The sequence below is a fragment of the Malaya genurostris genome, chromosome 1 (assembly GCF_030247185.1).
Source record: "Malaya genurostris strain Urasoe2022 chromosome 1, Malgen_1.1, whole genome shotgun sequence".
Classification (NCBI taxonomy): Eukaryota; Metazoa; Arthropoda; class Insecta; order Diptera; family Culicidae; genus Malaya; species Malaya genurostris.
Window position 1 is genome coordinate 24205856 of NC_080570.1, and position 22031 is coordinate 24227886.

Sequence of the window (22031 nt, forward strand, 5' to 3'; positions counted from 1 at the left end):
TTGACGTTTGCCAAATCAGAGGCATAGCGTGCTTATTCAGTTTATGGCGAATAAAACACGCCGAAAAATCTGGTCATCACAAGTTGAGATAACTAAGTCCTCACAAGTTCCTGTCTCATGCGTTCCCGTGTGTCTATTTTGTCAATAGAACGGCATCGACTGGATGCTGTCGCCTTATGCGTTAGTAGTAAAATGAGAGGGTGGGCAACAGCTTATATGCTAAAGCCCATTCTACATAGGAACATTAATCATACCAGCAGAAAAAAATTACCCCTTTTTATATTCATTATACTTTATATTAAACATTATTATTATTAATATTATCTCTATCTATCCCGGAGAACTTTGTCCCTCTCTCACAAAATTAATATCTTGATGCAAATTATTCCTAGTAATAATAATTTTTTTTCGTGGATGAAGAACACAATTAATTACTATTTATTAAATGAATATTTCTCAAAATCAAGTTAATCTGTTACAAAATCCATCAAATTATCAATCCAGACAGTTCAAATTGATACCCGGGAAGCAAACTGAAATTACAAGTTTCAAACGCATTTCTCGACCTTGAATAATTTTCATAGAAAAGTATTTATTTGCTCACGATTTGGACCATTTTTATCATAAAATCATGATTATTATCGTGATTTCATGAGAATATAAAATCATTGAATTCATGATTTTTTAATCAGCTTCTAGTGTCAGAACTCAGGACTGCGAAATCAGAGCTTAAAATTCAAACTTTGACGCATATGTCTCAAAATTGAAGCTTCAAATTTTGAATTCCGTAGCTCCACAACCAATTAATCAGAAACTATAAGCTCTTAATCATCATCAAGAGTTCAAAACTCAGAGCCAAGCAATCTGAACTCAGAACTTAGAACTCAAAATAAGAACACATAATTCAAAATCAGAATCTAAAACTCTGAATTCGATACCTGAATAGAAACCAGAATCCAGAGTTACAACTGAAACATTAGAACCAAACTTTTCAGTTCCCAAAACAAGGGAGCCATAATTCAGCTTTCAGAGCTCAGAATTTTCGTGGCTTGCTTTGTTTTTTTTTCGGGGGCGGCCCATTTGGCATCAGGTCATTTGGCATAATACCGTTTGGCATAACGCCGTTTGGCATAATGGTTATTTGGCATAACAGTTATTTGGCATAATGGCCATTTGGCATAATGGTCATTTGGCATAATGCCATTTGTCATAATAATAATTGGATTCGTAATATTTTAATCTAATGTAAATTTTCGTTTATTTTTCGATAGAGTGATGTTTTGCAAGGAAAACTCGAACGAAATGTGTGAATTTTATATTCGGTCCGAATATTTCGATCCATCAGTTAGGTCCGAACGAGCGGCAGCGAGGTCGGACAGCAGGACATTAAAAACGACGAGGCGTAGCCGCATTAGACCTTACAAAATTTCAGTAAATAAAAACAATTTCCATTAAGCAGCATGTTCATCTGTTATGCCAAATGACCATTATGCCAAACGGCGTTATACCAAACGGTATTATGCCAGACGACTTTATGCCAAACGTGGTAGCCCCGTTTTTTTCCTATTCCCAACAGATGTAGCTATGAAACGTCATCCGAATATTTCACTATTATCGAAAGTGCATCATCCGCTCTCAAATAAAATGTCTTGTGGAATTTGGAAAGACCATTCTACAATGCTAAGAAATTCGTAAAAAATTACATTCTTTTAATAGATGATCACGACCTCAACGACTGGGTAAAAACTTCAAGTGCTCTCATCTAGATGGTAATGTGTGATGATTTACCAGCATGTGTCCCGAAGCCAGTTCCGCTTAGAGTAAGGAAAGTGGCATACATCAATCATGTAGGATGACTCGAAGCTGGTAGATAGTGTCAGAAAAAGAACCACTTTACCGATGCAGCGCTGGATTTTTCTGTGGGTCAGGGTTGAGCAAAAAGGACGAATTTCGCGCCAAAGCTGATTAGCTGCTGACAGATGCTGTCTGACTTAGATGTGTGCAACGTTGCAACCACGTCGTCGATGTCAGGATAAAAGCGGACAAAGTGTCGAAATCGATTCGTTTTGCCATGTCGGCAGTATGAATAAATGAGACTGGAGATTTTATTTCCAGATTTCCCATCCGAATCGAATGTATTACTAACGACGTAAATTTCACTCCTTCGAACACACAATCACCATCATCAACATTTTTCGTTTTTTTAACAATATTAAACTAACTAGAGATTATAGTGGGTCAAAAATGCATTGATTTCAAAATAAAAAAAATGAAGAGTAATCTAAGTACTCCTTTTTGCCGCCTGTCAGGTCTTTTGAGCTGATCCAAGTTTGAAGCCAGTTTTCGATTTCTGCGAACGAAGTATACCGATGACCTGCCAGATCGTGATACATCCGTCGGAACAACCAATAATCAGAAAGAGCAATGTCAGAAGAATACGGCTGGTGCGGCAAATTGGCCCACTTAAGCGTTTAAAAATTTTTTACCACTTTTGCAACATAAGGCAGAGCGTTGTCATGCAGGAGAATAACTTCATCATGTTTATCGTCATGCACGGCTCAAACGCATCATCGTCTAAACGATGAAAAAAATCATCATCATTATCGTTCAACAAAATAAATTCAAATGTTTTGCATGATAAAAAGCATCTTTCGAACAGCATTTTGTAATTTTTTCATGGAAAAATATTGAGAAATAAGTCGATGAAGAGGTATTTTTGAGGACGCTTCTTAAAAATCATGATTTGCGATGTCCACTGTTTCTCAGCGCAGACTAATCAGAAGTGAACAAATCAAACCAGCATAGTTAGAAAGAAGCTTTTCTAGACCCCAACGTTTTTGTTTGATTTTTTAAATTTTTTTTCAAATTTTTGGTGATTGTTCAAAGTGAAAACTTTGATTTTTCATGAAAAAAACCGCCATTTTGTAGTTATAAAACCTCCTCAAAGTAACAAACAACGAAAAGGAAAACGTTGGGGTCTGGTTTTTTTTTGTATATAGAAAGTGTGTGCAAAATTTGAAAAAAATTGGTGCAGCACTTTTTGAATGACGATGGACACGGACTTTCAAAACCTGCGTTCGAGAAAAACGCGTTTAAAGTTTGTTGTCTATAAATTCGTTTCCATTGAATTCATAGACTCCAGGGAGCCCGTAGGGTCTGACATTTCAAAAAAATCATTTTTTTTAATTTTATAATTTATTATAAACATTTCAAGAATGTTTTGTCAAGTTATGAAGTCAATCGAAGTAGAAATCTTGGGCCTGTGCGCCGAGCTCTTGCTTCTTCGCAGAATGAGATAGCCATGGATAAAGATCCATAACTTCCAGAGTTTCGTTCCAATAGGCTTGAAAATTTCACAGAATATTCTTGAAATGTCTTACTATAAAAAAATATAAAGAAAATAGTTAATTTTTTTTTCAAAAGAGTTAGACCCTACCCGCCCCTTAAGTGATGGTATAAAATTTTTAACACACTTCAATCTATAATTCCGAAACTGAAAGTCGAATCAAGATGAAATTCAGAATCATAAGAGCATTCAGTTGAATTTAAGCTTGTAAAAATCGGTCACGCCATCTTCGAGAAAAATTAAAACGCTTATTTTCATATTTTGCACATTTTACCCCACAACTCCGGAACCGGGAGTCCAATCCAAACAAAATTCAGGAATTTTGTATGCGATCATAAGACCTTTCATCGGAATCTAAGCTTGTGAAAATCATTTCAGCAATCTCTGAGAAAAGTTGGTGCATTTATTTTAGCAATTTTTTGCACTTTTTACCCCAAATCTCTGGAACCGGATGTCGGATCCAAATAATATTCAGGAATTTGGGACTACAAGATCTTTCATTTTAATCTGAGTTTGTAAAAATCTGAAACGAAAATCCGGTATATCAAAAATCATCTAATGAAATTATATGGGATTTTAAGACCTTTCATTTGAACCTAGATTGGTGAAAATTGGTTGAGCACATTTTACCCCGTAACTCCCAAACCGGAAGTCGGATCCAGATGAAATTCAATAGCAACCTATGGGATTATAAGACATTTATTTGAATCTTTGTTAAGGAGAATCGGTTGAGCAGTCTCTGAGAAAATCGAGTGCACTTTTTCTTCATTTTTTCCACATTTTACCACGTTACTCACGAATCGGAAGTCCGATCCGGGTAAAATTCAATAGCAACCTATGGGACGAAGCGACCTTTCATTTGAATTACATACACACACAGATATTTGCTCAGTTCATCGAGCTGAGTCAAATGGTATATGGCATTCGGCCCTCCGGAACTCGGTTAAAGAGTCGGTTTTCACAGTGATTGCATAACCTTTCTATATGACAAAGGCAAAACCTTTTTTAATCCACCTAGTGGTGTAATGATGCTTTTTTCATATTACTTATGTTTTCAAAAACTTCACTAGAAGATTCTGTCAAGATTTTTTTTTCAAACATGAATGAATTCAAAAACTTTCTTTGGGTATAAACTACCATAATCTTTTCAATTTGTAAACAGTTATGTCAAATTAATCATAGATTTGAATGTGGCAACCCTTCACACTACACACAATTGAATAAAGCACGCTGTGTGCTAGGCGGTGGTGTTTTCTTCTTCCGTACCAGCGCGCACCGACAATTTGAAAGTTTTTATACTCATGTCGCTATAATTGCGGAACCGGAAGTCGGATCTGGATGGACTTACACAGTATAGTATAGACAATAAGAGTTTTAATTTGAATCATGATTTGTGAAAATCGGTCTAACCGTTGCTGAGAAAACTAATTGTGTTCCGTGTATGGAGTTTTCTTCATTATTACCAGTGCTTTCGGAAGCGGAAACCGAGGACTAATAGTTCCAAAGTAGATTTATATATTCAACAAGATCTGTCAACTAGATGAATTTACCTGTAAGTTTTATACAAATGTGCACCTCGTTTCGCCATCGCTTATGAAAAAATACTCATGAAATTGAAAACTTTTACTAATCGCACTGTAATACCGGAACCGGAAGTCGAATCTGGATCAGTTTATCGGGGACTTTTCTAAAGAATTTCAAGACCTTTCATTTTCATCTTAGTTTGTAAAAATCGGTAGAGAAATTTCCGAGAAAATTGAATGCGCATTTTCTTAATGATTTGTACATATTGCCTTGTAATTCCGGAATCGGAAGTCGTATCGCGATAAAATTCAATAGCGATCTATGGGACCATAAGACCTTTCATTTGAACCTGAGTTTGTGAAAATCGATTCAGCCATCTCTGAGAAAATTGAGTGACATTATTTGTCACATACGTACAAACATTTGCTCAGTTCGTCGAGTTGCGTCGAATGGTGTACGATATTCGGCCCCTCCGAGCCTCGGCTCAAAAGTCTATAGGAGAAAGGCGAAAAGTAGAACAAAAATTACCATATATTTCCGACGAGAAGACTAGAGATTGTCGGGTTGCAGGTTTTTGAACTTGAAGCTCGACGTAAATCCAAACCCGAAAGATTCGTGTTTAGAAACAAAAGACGGGTGAGTAATGTGACAGACATAACTGAAAGACGTGAAAACGAACAAAAATGAGAATCGTTCGTATTATTTTTTTTATTTAAAAGATATTTTTATTCAGGCCTATTTGCGTACAAACTTTACGTGGCCGATTGAGCCAAATTTTAATTTTTTGTTGAGTTGGATCTCGTTGTCACCATTTTTCTGAGGGGAGAGGAGCTTCCGTTTCCCTACTGCGAGGATTGAGGGGCAGCTGGTGTACTTTGTTCTATAGGGGATGATGATGGATTCGTTGCAGGGGATGCTTCATTGTTGTTGGTAGCTGTCATAGATGCACTGGGGTTGCTTGGGGTTGGTGTGAAGCACCGTTGTTCATCGGTGTAGTTGTCTCCTTGTCCAGTTTATCACATGGCTTACCGTAGTGAACAGGTTTTTGGCAATATTGACATGTGGTCATCTGATTGTCATAGGTAACAAGTGATTTGCACGGAATTCTTGTATCTTGACCGAAAAGCACATAAGAAGGTATAGGCTTCTTCAAGTGTATGCGTAATAAACGTACGCGTTTAGAATACCTGGAAAAAAATTCTTCAACTTTTCTTTGTCGATATAGAATCTTTCCGTATTGGGACATAGTTTTGCGAATATATGAATCGTTGACGCTTGAGGGAAGATCATACACACGCACTTCTATAGCACTATCTTCCATATATACTGGAATGTTGTACTTAATGTTCTCGTGCTCCACATAGTGCGCATTGTTATTGTCTTTCGCGAATTGAATTGCATCAAACTCTTTATAAAACTGGATGTAAACAACATTGTTTGTCTTATTGCATTGAAGTAAACGCACACGTTTAATGTCCAGCTGCATTTGCTCCTTAAGCAAACCTTCAAGTTCTCGTATCGAAGGTCGAATTTTTCACTGTCTGAAGTCAACAACAATTGTATTCTTTCGTGTCGGCGGTAGCTTTTGTTCGTTTGGTTCACTCATTTCGAGGTCGTTCTATTGTTCACTACACAATACTGTACTTGGTTTCTTCTGTCCCGAACGTAAGCGGTTTTGTTTTATCGACTGACTTGGGTGAGATGTGAAAGCGAACTGAATCGTTCGTATTAGTTGATTGTGCGAACGTTGCAACTTTTACTACTTCGCGCTTCCATAATTGTAACGGTGTATGTATACTAAAGATTGGCGTATTGGCGACAAATATTTTCTATCACGCAAATAAATAACGCGGAACAAATGAGAGTAAAAAAATAGCAACATTTGATGTCGGTTATTTCATTCCAATTTTGCATATTTCAGTGAAAGAAATTATCGAAATGCTGTACGGGATTCATTTCTGGCATTCAGATGAGCCAAATAGTGGAATTGTCTTGTCGATATTAAACACTGTTCGAAGAATTTTTCTCGAACGCGAAGCAGTCAAATGCTGGCTTTATTCGCACTCGTTTGGTGCGAATTTTGCACTGAATCAAATTATTCTAGATCTGCACTACACTGATGGTTTTTAGCACCGATTTGCAAAGAAGCAGTCTTTACAGTTGCAACGATTTGAATAGAGATGAAAGGGGGCATAATTAATAGTTTGCCTTACTGAAGACGTGCACAAGATTCTATTCCAATCGAAGCAAATCGATACTGAGTTTCTACAGTCAGTTTCTGGAATTATAATTGCTTTACTACTTTTGTTCTTTTTTCCATTTTGCCTTCTTTTCTCATCTCTGGGAAACACGCACCGATGAGTTGCGACTTTTGTGGCAACGAAAAAAGATTATGTAAATCTTGTAGCTTACTTAAGCACAAAATTGAATTATGTGCGCACCAAAGGACTTTATTTTTCAACCTCAGTAGCAGTAGCAAAACAGACTGCTTTTTCCCATCAAATACCATCCGGAGCTGCAGAAGAGACCGAATCGGAGCCCAGCACAGTTCGAATGTCCTTTCCTTACCTTTGATAATAACAGCAGCAACAGAAGCAACAACAACAACAACGTAAACGTAAAAGTCCAAATCAGTAGCAAAGAAATTAATTAATTCTAAGAGGTCCTTCGGTGCGAAACCACCACCACCGAATGCTGCTGGGTTCTTTCGACGATTGGTTGTGTGTGGTTTTGTCACTTTATCGCTTGTCACGCCTAGTCATTTGGCTGGCCCGCAGAGTGGTGAAAATGGCACGACATGATTCTTGAGAAATTAATGAAATTACAGCTGTCACGTTGCCGACTTGCCGGGTACACTGCAATTGTGTTGGGTTCCAGCTTGAAACGGTGAAGTATGCCGAACGGTATTACCGTTCCTAGTGACGTCCTAAACGTCGATATTAGAGACGGTTCCGGATCCCGGCCGCACGCGCTGACAATTGCATTTACCGGAGATACACGGAGAGAACGACCAAAATGTGACCACTCAGCGATTCAAGTGCTACAGTGACGGCACCACCGAATGCAATCACCAACCAACCAGTGGGAAATGGCAAATACCGGCCCGGAACGACGAACGGGTATTTGCATCGAATCCCGAGCAAAACGGTCTGCTTGCATCAGGAACGATTTGTTATGATTGCGGTGCTAGTATCTGCGCGATTATGAGTAAATTGAACGCACAGTTTCTCAGATCTAATCCACTTGAAGCCTGATGCAGTGCGACTGTAGTGCAAAATTAAACCAATGCTAATGCAATTTTGCCTCACCCAAATGAGATGGGTGTTGATTGCGCGACCTGCAGTTCTCGGGTTGTGCCGCATAGTCGAATGAGTTCTTTTACGGTAAATATCGTACTAAGTATGGATCTTGCTTTTTTGACAATAAGATATTTATGTACGAGACCAGTAGTCATTTGCTCAAAAATGTAAGTACCTCGAGAACAGTTACTACGAAAAAATTGAGCTAAATCGAATTTGTGACATGCTACCAAATTCTAGAATTGCTCGTGTAGGGGAAATAAACGGGGATATTTTGTTTTCATGAATGTATTACATTTTAAAAGAAATGTTTATAGCTCGACTAAAAACTATTTTTATCTTGAATGTTCGTTATGTTAAGTGATTGTTCTGAACGACTCCAAAAAAAAAGGTTTTCGTCCTACTTTGACCCAGTAAATCACGTCTATCATGCAAACAAACTACTAGCTGTGCATTATTTGTTTTGTGAAGGAAACTTTAATTGTCAGTCCATTTTTCTTTGAGGTCATTTTTGCCTTTCTCATATAGCAAGGTTATGCAATCACTGTGAAAATCGTCTTTTGAACCGAGGCCCGGAGAGCCGAGTGTCATATACCATTCGACTCAGTTCGTCGAGTAAGGAAAATGTCTGTGTGCGTATGTAACGAAAATATGCACTCACTTCTCTCGGAGATGGCTGAACCGATTTTTACAAACTAAGATTTAAATGAAAGGTCTTATGGTCCCATAGCCTGCAATTGAATTTCATCCCGATCCGACTTCCGGTTCCGGAGATAAGGAGTGTATCGAAAATAAGTTATCCACATACATTTGTGTTGTACGCATGTTTTTGTGATGGTTTGTTATGCTCCGATCACAGCATGCTGTGCGCTCGGCTGTCAGCTTTCGTTTGCTTACTGGTTTGTGCGGTTGAAATTCTGCGTTTTCAAAATGTCGCGCATTGAAAAGAAAGTGAAAATTAAGGCTCTGGACACATGTCTTTACTATGATTTTATTAGTATGCAGAAATTGGCGAAGCGGTTTGGAATTCATCATGCCAATGTTAAAACCATCATTAATAAGTTTAGGGAACACTATTCTTTGGATTAGCTACCAGGAAGGGGCAGAAAACCTGGTTCTTCCAACCCGAAATTGGACCAGAAAGTGGTATCTCTAATCATGAAGAACAAATCAATGTCAATTCGTGATTTGACCGAAAAAGCAGGAACAAGTGTCGGAATTATCTAGTGTATCAAGAGCGAAATCACCTGAAGACCTACAAGAAGCAGAAAATCTCGAAACAAAGTGCAGAACAGAAGAAGTGAGCAGCAACAAGGGTCCGGAAATTTTATTCGCGTCTTTTGCAGTGTTCGGATTCATGCGTTTTGATGGACGATGAGACTTATATAAAGGAGGATTCAAAAACCATTCCAGGTCCACAATACTTTACTGTCGTCGTTGGGGAAGATGTGAGCGATGTGGACAGGTCGATTCAAGTGGAGAAATTCGGTCGAAAGGTGCTGGTATGGCAAGCAATTTGTTCCTGTGGTTTGAAGTCAACCATTTTTGACACTACCGCGAACTATAAATGCAGAAATCTATCGATCTGAGTGTCTCCAGACGAGATTGCTGCTTTTATATAAGAAGCATAGTACACCTCCACTGTTTTGGCCGGATTTAGCGATGGCTCACTATGCAAAAACCACTCTCGATTGGCTTGCGGAAAAGGGTATAAATTTCGTTGAGAAAAATATCAATCCACCTAATTGCCCTCAGCTTCGACCCATCGAACGTTACTGGGCAATCGTGAAGAGGGACTTCAAGAAGACTGGTAAGGCAGCTGGGAACATGCAGGAGTTCAAAAAAATTTGGGCTCAAGGGTCCAAAAATGCAATGCAACACTTGTCCGAGACTTTATGAAGAGCGTTCGATCGAAAGTTCGAAAGTTCGTGAAGGAATAACTTATATTTCATCCGGTTTTCATTATGCTCAAGTTTAACCTCGTACAGTAAAGGATCAATTTTTAGTTTGAATAAAATATCGTTTTTTATCATAATTTGAAAGAAAAATTTGTGGATAGCTTATTTTTGATACACTCCTTATAGGATGATATGCACAAAAAAAAGGAAAAAAATATGCACTCACTATTTTCTATGAGATGGCTGAACCGATTTTCACAAACTTAGATTGAAATAAAAGGTCTTATGGCTCCATAATCTGCTATTGAATTTCATTTGGATCTGACTTCCGGTTCCGGAGTTACACGGTAACATGTGAAAATTAGAGAAAAAGGGTGCATTCAATTTTCTCTGAAACAGCTCAACCGATTTACACAAACTAGGATTCAAATGAAAGGTCTTATAGTTTCCGGATCCGACTTCCGGTTCCGGAACTAAATTGTGATAAGTGTGAAATTACCAATTTCTTTAGTTTTTTTCTCACAAACGATGGTCAAATCCTCTAAAACTGTCTGATAAATTCTTCTAGTTTGCAGAGCTTGTTCGTTTGTAGGCATAAAGGGGGGACCAGTAGTGCCGAATTAACTGGTTCCCCCTTTTCTTGTTTCGGAAGCACCGAAAGAGGTGCAGAAAAACTTAAAATATAGAACTCACTTCGATTTCTCTGTGATGCGTGAACCGATTTTCACAAATCTTGATTTGAATTAAAGCTCATATTATCTTTAAAGCTACTGTGAAATTACATCCGGATCTGAATTCCGGTTCCGTAGTAACCGGGCAATGAGTGTCAAAGTTTTCAAATCGCCATATAGATTGACAATACGTACCACACCGGATGTCTGCTACTGGTGTGTAACATTGGTAAAAGACGGTGCTGCGGTTGATAAAAATTATAGCTATTTTATGATCAGTACTACCGAAATGTCAATGAATTCAAATTTATTTGATAAAATATGAAATATTCACACCCGGTAGTGCAGTAATACGGTGCCGGTGGTGTAGTGATGTCAATAAAACCTGTTTTAATCCACCTAGTGGTGCAATGATGCCTTTCTCATGTACATAAAATATTGAGGTATTCTATTCAAAATTTTTCCTTTCGATTTTTGAAAGAAACCAAGAGATTGTTTGTGCATTAACTAGTATAACATACAGAATAAAACAGTGCGTTGATTGCGTAGGTCATTCTTAAGAAAACGAAGTGGGTTCACTATTATATGCACTTCCGGCACCGGAACCCGAGAACCGGTATAAAGTCGGTTCGTACGGCCACCAACTAACAAGACATACAAACTCTACTAGTTTTTATTCAAATTTTGAAGATTTTATACAATTTTGCCATCGCACTCTAAATTACGATTTAAATGTTTGTTGCATCCGAAAATATGCAGTAATTTTTTTGATAGGACCAGAAGACCTTTCAATTGACCGTAAGATTGGGAATAACGGTTTAGAGTTCAGTTTATAACATTTTTTACGGTTTTTGTTCCGACAGTTTAAGTGACGGTGTACAATATTGAACACACTTTACCCTATAACTCAGGAACCGGAAGTCGGATCCGGATGAAATTCAGGAATTCCGTATAGGACCACGAGACATTTCATTTGAATCAAAGTTTGTCAAAATCGATTCAGCCATCTCCTAGAAAACCTAGTGAGATTATTTGACACACGCACGCATACAGAGAGAGAGAGAGAGAGAGAGAGAGAGAGATTGCTCAGCTTAATGAACTGAGTCGAATGGTATATGACACTTGCCCCTCCGGGTAAATTTTCACTAGTCGGTTTTTCAAGTGATTGCATTACCTTTCTATATGAGAAAGGCAATAATAAAAGTAATAAGTTTACTGCATGTTTTATGTCAGTAAGTCTAGGTTTAACTAGGTTCAAAACTGTTCCAATTTGGAGATCATATTTGTTGCTGGCAAAAGAACCAACTTTAACTATTCCGGTCATCTGAATCCGGTTTCGGGAGAATTGGAAATGGTGATTAAAAACTGCAACAATGATCTAACTCACCATTCTTCAAGATAACCAAATCGATTTTCACAAACTTATAGATTCAAAGGAAAAGTCTTACAGTTTCATACGGAATTCCTAAATTTGTTGTTTGTATGCCGGTTCCGGAACTACAGGGTAAACTGGATTGATTTCGTTAGATTAAGTCCGAACTTTCCTATATCTATTCAAAGAACAGTTGTTTTTTGCGAATTCCACAGTAATATTTTTGATGAGTAATATGAGGAAGGCACATTACACCACTAGGTAGATTAAAACTGGTCTTTAGTTTACACCAGAGTTGGACGGATATTTGGTAAAAATTTTTTTTTTAGTTTTGCGGTTTTTTTACGCGGATTTCGGAAGTTACGCGTTTTTTTGGTGCTGTGCGTATCCCCCGCATAAAAAGAGACCTCAGTGTAGGTCTTCAATGGGTGGCATAACTAAATGCTAGCAAGTTCCTATATCATGCCGTTCCATAAGCCTAGGACATTTGCTCAAAACAACAGCGTCCACTGGTTGTTATCAGCTTCTGAAGCAGTAGCAAAAAAAAAAGACAACAGAAAGAGATGTCGTTAGTAAGTCTGTAATCGTAGCGAATGCATCAAACGTTTTGGAGCGGGTTTGGTTTTGGTTTCAGATGCAAAAAACAAAAAGCTTGCTAACACCTACTGAAAAATGAAAATTTGATTTTTAAACTCCTTTCCCCAAAACACGTGGATGCACAAGCTTCAAAAACCTATTCATTTTGAATCGAGCCTCCAAACCGGAACCTCTTCGAACCTACACTCCCAGGGACAACATGACATTTCGTTTCGACATGCTTCACAGTTGATTTTTACCACCCCCAAACGGCCTCCTGGATAATGGCCTACAGACCTAAAGGTCTCGAGTCGAGCCTGCCGAAACTAATAGTAGAAGTGCAATTCGTTCCAGTCCGTGATGATCTGCAAGCAAGCAAGTAAGCAAATAAACTAATAAAAAGCAGTAAAAAGTCAGCGAAAGAGCAACACAAATACCGTGGGACTTCAAACGAGAACGCTTCATTCAATCCGGCGAAGTTCAATCCTTGTCGTCTGCCGGCAGTGGAATTGACTCGTGTACCCGGCGAAGCTGATTGTGGACTTGTGACGTTTGCCGTTCGCCCGCCCCCTGCTTCGAGGATCATGAAAGCCCGAAGCGGTACACTCGCAACTGGTTAGCCGGATAAACTCATAACCGCAGTTATAATGAAGTCTGCCTTTTCTAAACTGTTTTTACTCCGAGTGTTTAGCGAAACTGTGACTATCTCGATTTGGCTGGATTTTATCCGAATCGGAAAACGGACGTACAAGCAAGGACCAAACTTTGCGAGAAAAAAACAAATTTCCGTTGTGTTCCCATAACCGATTGTTGGACCGTTCGAAGTTAACGATACACATTGAAAACTTCCCTCGTAGATCTGTTATCTGTGGTTCGTTGCCGACCTGAAAAGTAGTACGATATGATTGGTAATGAAAACCGATCCGACCAAAAGTGGTTGTTGACTCGCATCAGAAGATGGTTTCTAAGCCATTCATTGCTCTAAAATTCGTTAATTTTGCGTTAAAGGATAAATCAATAATTATTGTAACAATAAATTTCCTGGAAATGGCTTAAAAAATTAATGGTATGGCAAAAAGCAGACATTGAAAAACAAGAATCCCATATGGTCTAGTGGTTAGGATATCTGGCTTTCACCCAGAAGGCCCGGGTTCGATTCCAGGTATGGGAATATTTTTCCACCTCGGCCAGAGTAGGAGAAAAAAACAATAAATTTCCTGGAACTGGTGAAGAGTGTCAATCGAAAATGTCCAGTACTTTACTCAATTTAATTCTGAAACATGAACCGCATCGAAAAACCTCGAAAATCTGCATTTAAAAAAAAGACGGGTGGGTACTGTTAGAGACATAACCGGATTGACGTGGATGCGACATTGACATAGGCTCTCTGAAAATGAAACTGTGCCTCTGAAAAGAATTACGAATACAGGTTAAAATTGCGGCTAAATAAGACATACAATAATAGCGAAAGTCTAGACCGTAGTGAGGGTAAGGCGACCGCCTCGGGCGCCAAAACATGATGGAATTGAAAAAAAGGAACAATTATTTTATGAAAAATAATTTCATGAGGTTTTTTTCGGGAAAACTATTGAAACTAGATTAAGTTCCAGATTAGTACTATACTGCAACAAAAATCCGACGAGATGCCGCCATAATCATCATCATTGATAAACATGAAAATGCAATTCTGCAGTCATTTAGAATACAGAACCGCCATTCAGCGACGACCGTCAAAATTATTTTTCATGAGCAAGAGACGCTCTCTTCTCGATTACCATTCCCGAAAATTGACTATCAATCAAATGTGCAAGCGCGCAGATATTTGTACTACTGTTCACTGAACTGATATCGCACGTTTTGACGTAGGACTACTCTTTGAATTCTATATAGGAATGCGGATTCGAAATACGAAAAAAAGTGCAAACAGTGGTCAAGTCGCATCGATTCGAAGAGATAAAACTATATATTTGGGATAGTTGGTTGTCGAAACTTTAATAAATAACGAGCTTTCGAATATTAATATTCATTTGTTAAAATTGTTCAGCAAAAAATCTACTTTAAACTGTAGTTTTTGTGTGTTTCGTTTCTCGAATGGACAATGTATGGACCACTTGTAGTGCTAATTTGATACTATTGTTTTGCTAAAGGAAGTATGTTGATACGTTAAGGTGTTTAAGAGTTATGCAATGTTTTTGAGTTTTTTGAAGGAATTTTTAAGACTAATTTAAATGAGTTAAAAAATAACGTGTCGGAAGTGGTGTCAACGTTTTAAAAATGGTGATTTCGATGTCGAAGACAAACATGGTGGTGGAAGAGAAAAAACCTTCAAAGATGAACAACTAGAAGCATTGCTTGATGAAGATTCGTGCCAAACCCAAGAAGAGCTTGCCGAATCGTTGGGAGTGAGTCAGCAAGCCATTTCAAAATGTCTCAAGGCCCTGGACATGAATTCAGAAAGAAGGAAACTGGGTGCCGTACGAGTTGAAACCTAGGGACATCGAGCGCCGTCTATTTGTATGTGAGGAACTGCTTCAAAGGCAAAGGGTAAGGGTAAGGGGTTTTTACATCGAACCGTAACCGGTGATGAAAAGTGGGTTTCCGGGCACGCTACTTTGTCGAAGGCAAAACCGAATATTCACGGCGCCAAGGTTATGATTTGTATTTGGTGGGATCAGCTCGGTGTGATTTATTACGAGCTCTTAAAACCGGGTGAAACCATCACAGGAGATCGCTACCGAACGCAACTGATGCGCCCCACAATATCAAGAGCGACATGACAAAGTCATCCTCCAACACGACAATGCTCGGCCTCACGTCGCAAAAGTGGTCAAAAAGTACCTGGAAACGCTGAAATGGAAAGTCTGGCCCCTTGCCTCACCCGGCGTATTCCCCAGATGTTGCCCCTTCTGACTTCCACCTATTCCGTTCGATGGCACACGGCCTGGCAGATCAACATTTTCAATCCTTCGAAAAGTTGGAAAAATGGATTGCTTCATGGATAGCGTCAAAAAAGAACTCCTTTTTTCGAGCCGGGATCCGAAAATTGCCGGAAAGATAGGAGAAAGTTGTCTAGCGACGCTAGCGACGGACAATACTTTGAATAATACATCTGTAAGCACTTTTTCACAATAAAACTTTTCATTTTGGAAAAAAAACTACGGAAGCAAAGTTGTACACCTGATATGATTTTTCAGGAACCGCATAGGATACATTTTTATCGATCTGGCATCTAATAAATATTGATATTTGAAGGTAGATTAGTTTTTGATGAAAAAAAAATTACTTAACTTTTTACTGGTAGCTCTTATGAAAAAGCTTAGTTCAGCAAAATTGTACGCAATAATTAGTTCAATATTTTTTTGAAGTCAACTTTTCCATAGAACTTTTCACAGAAAAGTTAAAACAAAAAAAGTGATTTTTTAGGAGCCACCCTACTTTTACTCGGGGAAATTGATGTAACTCGATCAAATGACAAGCTAGAGAGGTACTTCCTACAACTTTGTTATAAAATTGTTTTTGAGTTCAATTAAGAAAGTTAGATTTCAGATTTCAATCTAAATAAGGACCACCCTAGTAACTTTTTTTCATCAAAAGGAGCGCCATTTTATTACAAACAACTTTTGTGAAGACACCAACTACAAAAAACTAATAGTGAAAATATTTTTGTCACTCTAATTTCCCGTTTCGGACCACTGTGCAATAGTGCGAATTAGAAATGGCCTGGTAAGCATTTTTTCAAACCCGAACCCGACTCGTACCCGATCGGAAAAAAGGCGGGTGGGTAATGTCAGAGACATAACTGGATGTCGTGAATACGAAAACAACTGATATGTTCCTTAACACTTCCGAATATCAATTAGTTGATCAATTGTATGAATTATGCAAGCATTCTCCTTTTTCACATTTTTCGCAAAAACAAAGAAGGCTTCACTTAATCTAGATTACTGTTAATTTCACACAGCAAAAAGTGCAAAAATCAAATCAAACAGTTCTAGATTTGCACTAAACTGAGGATATTTCCCTTCGATTGGCGAGCAAGAAATCCTTAGTTCTTTGGAAAACTTTTAGAGCCATTAGAACGTCTGATTTTGTGTGATTTGGATGATGCTCTCCACCGTTGTCCCCTTTTAATGGTTTTTTCACCAATGCAAATGACTAGCAGCTGTGACGTAATCGCTCTTGTCGGAAGCGAAACTAGCTTTGCAACCGAAACACAATACATCTGCTAGCAGTGGCGATAGAATCCAAACTAATCAAATTTTTGTTAAGAGGTTTCTTTTTACGTGATTTCGTTTGTAGCTTTTTCACTAATGGGCGGTCCTGACGGCTATAAAAATAGCAGCATATAGAATATTAATTTCGATTATTTCATTCCGGATTTGCATTTCATTGAAAGAAACTATCAGGATGCTGTACGGGATTCATTCCTGCCTTTCAGAAGGACCAAATTGTGGTACTCACTACGATATTAAACACTGTTCGGAACATTTTCTCGAAGGATTTGATTGGCTGGTGTTGACATGGGTCAAATGAGACAGGTTTTTCAATACTGTACTATTGAAAAACTTCAATGCTGTTGCTATACACGTTTAAGTTGAAAAATTTCGAATCAATTGGTAGTTAGATTATATAAATCCTACCACAGATCTTTGAGCTATGAGCTTTCAAAATACGAGAAAGGCGAACGCGCCTTATGAATTATCCTCTTTGATACTCGTTTATACCAAACATTTCAGAAAAGTTTAATTTTGAACTATTTGAGATTATGTCACACAACTGAATATTTTATCATAAAATTGTGATCATATTTCCGATGGCATGTAGCAAAAAACTTGTTGATTCGTTAGACACAACAAGAGATATTCACGATCAAAAACTTATCACTCTCTCAGAGGGTAAATTTTGAAAAGGCACCCCATAGTAAAGTAAGTCGTATTCACGACAAAAAAAGACTTTTACCCCGAAGCCGACAAAAACCCGAGCCCGACTCGTACCCGATTGAAAAAAAGACGGGTAAAAACCTGTACCCGACCCAAACTCGAGATTATTTTTCCTTCCAAACCCGAACCCGACCCACGCCCGATAAATGAAAATAAAAATATTTACCCGAAGCCGAAAAAAACCCGAAACCAGACCAATTTTTTTTTATCCAGAGCCCGACCCGTACCCGAACCGAACTCGACAAACGTATTCTTTTCGGTTCCCGAATCCGACCAATACCCGAAACCCGACCATCTCTAGTGCAAATGTGATTGTGGAAGTCGCACATTAGGTGAAGAAAAAGATGGGGAAAAGGATGCATGGAAGACACTACCATTCTTTTGCTGACTCCATTACGTTTATAATTTTCTTGATAGCAATGGATACAGAAGATATGACTGATTATCAGCTATGTTAAATTGTCATTCGTCCTGGAGAAGTCCAGGCAAAGATGATTATTTATGCAGATGAAAAAACATTGACATAATCGAAAATTAAACATCAGGAAACTCCGAAAATAAACATAAAACGTTCGGAATCATTCTGTGCTCTCCGCAAGTGCTGTGCGTGTCTCTGGCTAAAACCGACACAGTGATTGGACACAGCGTTCTCGGGCAGTCGGAGAATAACCGCTGAATGGACCAGATCTCGGCCAGTCAGTCGATAGCAACAGAAAGGAAAACAGCTTCCCCATTGAAGTACAATCCAAACAAACCAACTGTTCTCGAGAGCAGAGCTAAATCGAATACACGCAATTCGATTTCTTGTGGGCCATAAGTTGACTGATGGCACCTGAACGTAGCAGGAGCCGGGGAAAATATGCGATCCACTTTTACCCGGTGTAGTTCCACCTTCAAGCCTAATCCGGTTGTCACTTTTCTAGCCGCAACAGTGAAGATGGCAGCATCCGAGCAGTAGTGTGAATCCGTTGCCAGAAGCAGTCCGGAAGTCGCACGTGTTCTGCTCTGCGTTTTGCACAAAAGGAGCAAAATCTGGTGTTGGTTGGTGTTGCGATGCGGATGTCGAACCGGAAATAGCAAGTTTGTTTGATCTTCCAACCGGTGTTCCCCGAATCCGTGAGTGTGACAAACGCTATCTCTCTACGGCAGTTGACAAATATAATTCCTGCTAGTGGCGGGAGCTAGCTTCCGGATTTAACCGAACATGGAAAGGGATTCGAATGCCATAAACACATTCATAGGCAGCATTCAGTGTTTGTGCATCATCTGCCAAAGTCAAATAAAGGGAACAAATTGTGGAATGGTTTATCAAACAAATTTCTGTCAAAGCAGAACAGAAATGTTTGGCTCACACACACACGCTTGACAAAATAGAATATTGTGTCTGTTTCGATTGGATTCGAGCTAAGCAGAATTGACTGTTAAATTACAAAATGAAATTAGAAATCTGTACAACTTTAATAAGTTACCGAACGGATCTAGAACTCCCTAGAACGTTGCGCTCCCTCAAACTTGTAAATAGTGAACATTCGGATTTGGGTATGAATCGATTGCTTCAAATTATAGCACTCGTTCCACAAACAAAGCCCGACCAAAGTCACAACCAGTCGGGATTTGATTGGAACGAACTGCGAATTGGAATGTGCGATGATGACAGTCTTAGCCGGCTGCCGTTTGAGTAACTGCACACACAGTCAGTCAATGTGTACCGCCGTCAACCTACGACATCAAACACAAGGACATTCGCACTGGCGGGGAATTTCCCGTCGGTGTGAATTAGCGGAACCGAGTGTCACGTTCAGCAACCGAACGGAACGTGTTGCCACGCAAATGGCCTGTCCAATCAACACACCTTCGGCATGTCGGTTTGGGGGGACCGGAAAGCATAGGTACTTAGTGAGTCGTGAAATGCGTGCAAAATTGAACTATTGAAGGGTAATTATTCAAACTTAATAGTTCCGAGAAACGTTATCGTTTGATGCTGTTTGTCGCTAGTTGGAGCTTAAGAACGGTGTACACATACGTTTTATATACATATCATATTTTCAAGATTGAAACGATTTGGATGGGGAGAGTAGAACTGCCAACTACCTGTTGTTAACATTTCGTGGATGTTGGACGCGGGGTGGCGAGTCGATTGCTGATTTCAATTTTCCTGTTTTTTCCCAGTTTGCGGGATAAAATTTTTCGATATTTAGAATAGTCCTAAATCGCCTCTGTTTAATTTTTTTTAAATATTCCTTTTTTCAAATTTTAAAGTTATCCCATGTCCGAAAAAGATTTTTATTATAAACCAGCTAGTTGACATTTTTGCCTTTCTCATATAGAAAGGCTATGCAATCACTGTGAAAACAGACTTTTCAACCGAGGCCCGGAGGGCCGAATGTCATATACCATTCGACTCAGCTGGTTAAATGTCTGTGTGTGTGTAACAAAAATATGCACTCATTTTTCTCACAGATAGCTTAACCGATTTTCACAAACTAAAATACATGGTCCCATAGCCTGCTATTGAATTTCATTTGGATCCTACTTCCGGTTCCGGAGTTACATGGTAATATGTGATAATTAGTGAAAAAATATGCACTCATTTTTCTCTGAAACGGCTTAACCGATTTTCACAAACTTAGATTCAAAAGAAAGGCTTCATAGGTCTTTTTATCCGGATCCGACTTTCGGTTCTGGAACTGAAGCGTGATAAGTGGAAGATTTCCAAATTCATTAGTATTTTTTCACGAACGATGATCAAAAACAGGTACAACTCCCATAAAACTATCTGATAAATTTTTCTAGTTTGCAGAGCTTGTTGGTTTGTTGGCATAAAAACTTAATTCGGCACTACTGGTCCCCTCTTTTCCTGTTCCGGAAGCACCGAATGTGGTGAAGAAAAACTCCAAAAATAGAATTCACTTCGATTTCTCTGCGATGCTTGAACCGATTTTCACAAATCTTGGTTTGAACTAATGCTCATATTATCTGAGCTACTTCTAAATTTCATCCGGATCCGACCTTCAGTTCCGCAGCTACAGGGCGATGAGTGTCAAAGTTTTCAAATCGCCATATAGAATGACAATATGTACAACACCGGTACGTGGTGGAACGGTGGGAGAAGAAAACAATAAAAAACGAACGATGCGTGCTTCGTTCGTTTTCGTACACGCTATAAAGAAAACGAAGCGCGTTACGGTTGTCTGCTACTAGTGTGTGATAATGGTAAAAGACGGTGCTGCGGTTGATAAAAATTTTAGCGACCGAAAGAATAAAAGAATGTAAAGCCGGGGTAATAAAAATGATATAAAAAAAGGCGGGTGAGTAATGTCAGAGACATAACTGGATGTCGTGAATACGAAAAAACTGACACGCTCCCATCACTTTTCCGAATATCAGTTAGTGGATTGATTGTATGAATTGTGCAAGCTTTCCTCTTTTTCACTAATAGAATTTGAAGCGATACACCTACATTAAAGTACAGATTAGTTACATTAAACAGCTACTATCATACAACTATATATTCCAAACTTGAAACAATTCCTTTTTAATTTGCTAATATAGGAAGCTAGGTACGACAAATTTGTAGTTTATTTTTATTGAAGCTATGAAGTTCGAAGATATCTGATTCTTCTCGAAATTTCAGTACGAGACAATTGCAATGGCCTGGTCTGAAATGTATCTACGATCTTCGGTATGCAAGAGTGATTCTAATAATAATAATGATAGTAATAATAATAATACAGATTAACCTGTATATATGGCAACCCTGTTTCGCATGGCATATTTTCACACGACCCCATACTAGTATAAAGATGTGTTCAACATCATCACTTTCGCTTTCGCATTGCCGTTCGTAATTGAATGTGTTAGTGACGGTACAAATCTGCTTTTCTATCTGTTTTCGGAGCCATCGTTCTGACGGTGTCTCGTACGTACAGAGTAGCTGCTTTAACTTAAATGACGCTATTTCTCACATCACATTTCCTTTTATACGTGCTAGTGGTAGCACGGTAGGACGTCCCCTTTGTTAGAATTCCTTTCCTATACGCAGAACGGGAAACAGTGAAACGATATAAAAGAGCAGAGCGGCAGCCAGTAATACTGAATGGGTCGTCGAGCTGTTAACAGCATATTGTGGAGGAACAATTAAGGGCAAGGTAAAGTCCCGCTCAAACCGTGCTGGTCTGAAGTGCCCAGTTGGCGGCAGAATCCATCGTTTGCCTCGGAAGGGGAGCTACGCCGAGCGTGTCAGTGCTGGTGCATCGGTCTATCTGGCGGCAGTGATGGAGTACTTGGTTGCCGAAGTGTTGGAGTTGACCGGTAACGCTGCCCATGACAACGAAAACGAAAATCATCCCTCGCCATCTGCAGCTGGCCATCCGTTGAAAACCCCGTCCTTTTCAGGATGACCACA

The 22031-nt window shown here is 38.9% G+C and overlaps 1 protein-coding gene and 1 non-coding gene across 2 annotated transcripts in view; both read left to right on the plus strand.

Annotated features, from left to right (window-relative positions):
- The window catches only part of LOC131435158 (calexcitin-1-like), a 126193-nt gene that overhangs the window by 14631 nt on the left and 89531 nt on the right, over window positions 1-22031 (plus strand). The window lies entirely within an intron of this gene.
- Trnae-uuc (transfer RNA glutamic acid (anticodon UUC)) lies at window positions 13786-13857 on the plus strand. The gene has a single exon. It is a non-coding gene; the product is annotated as a tRNA-Glu (tRNA).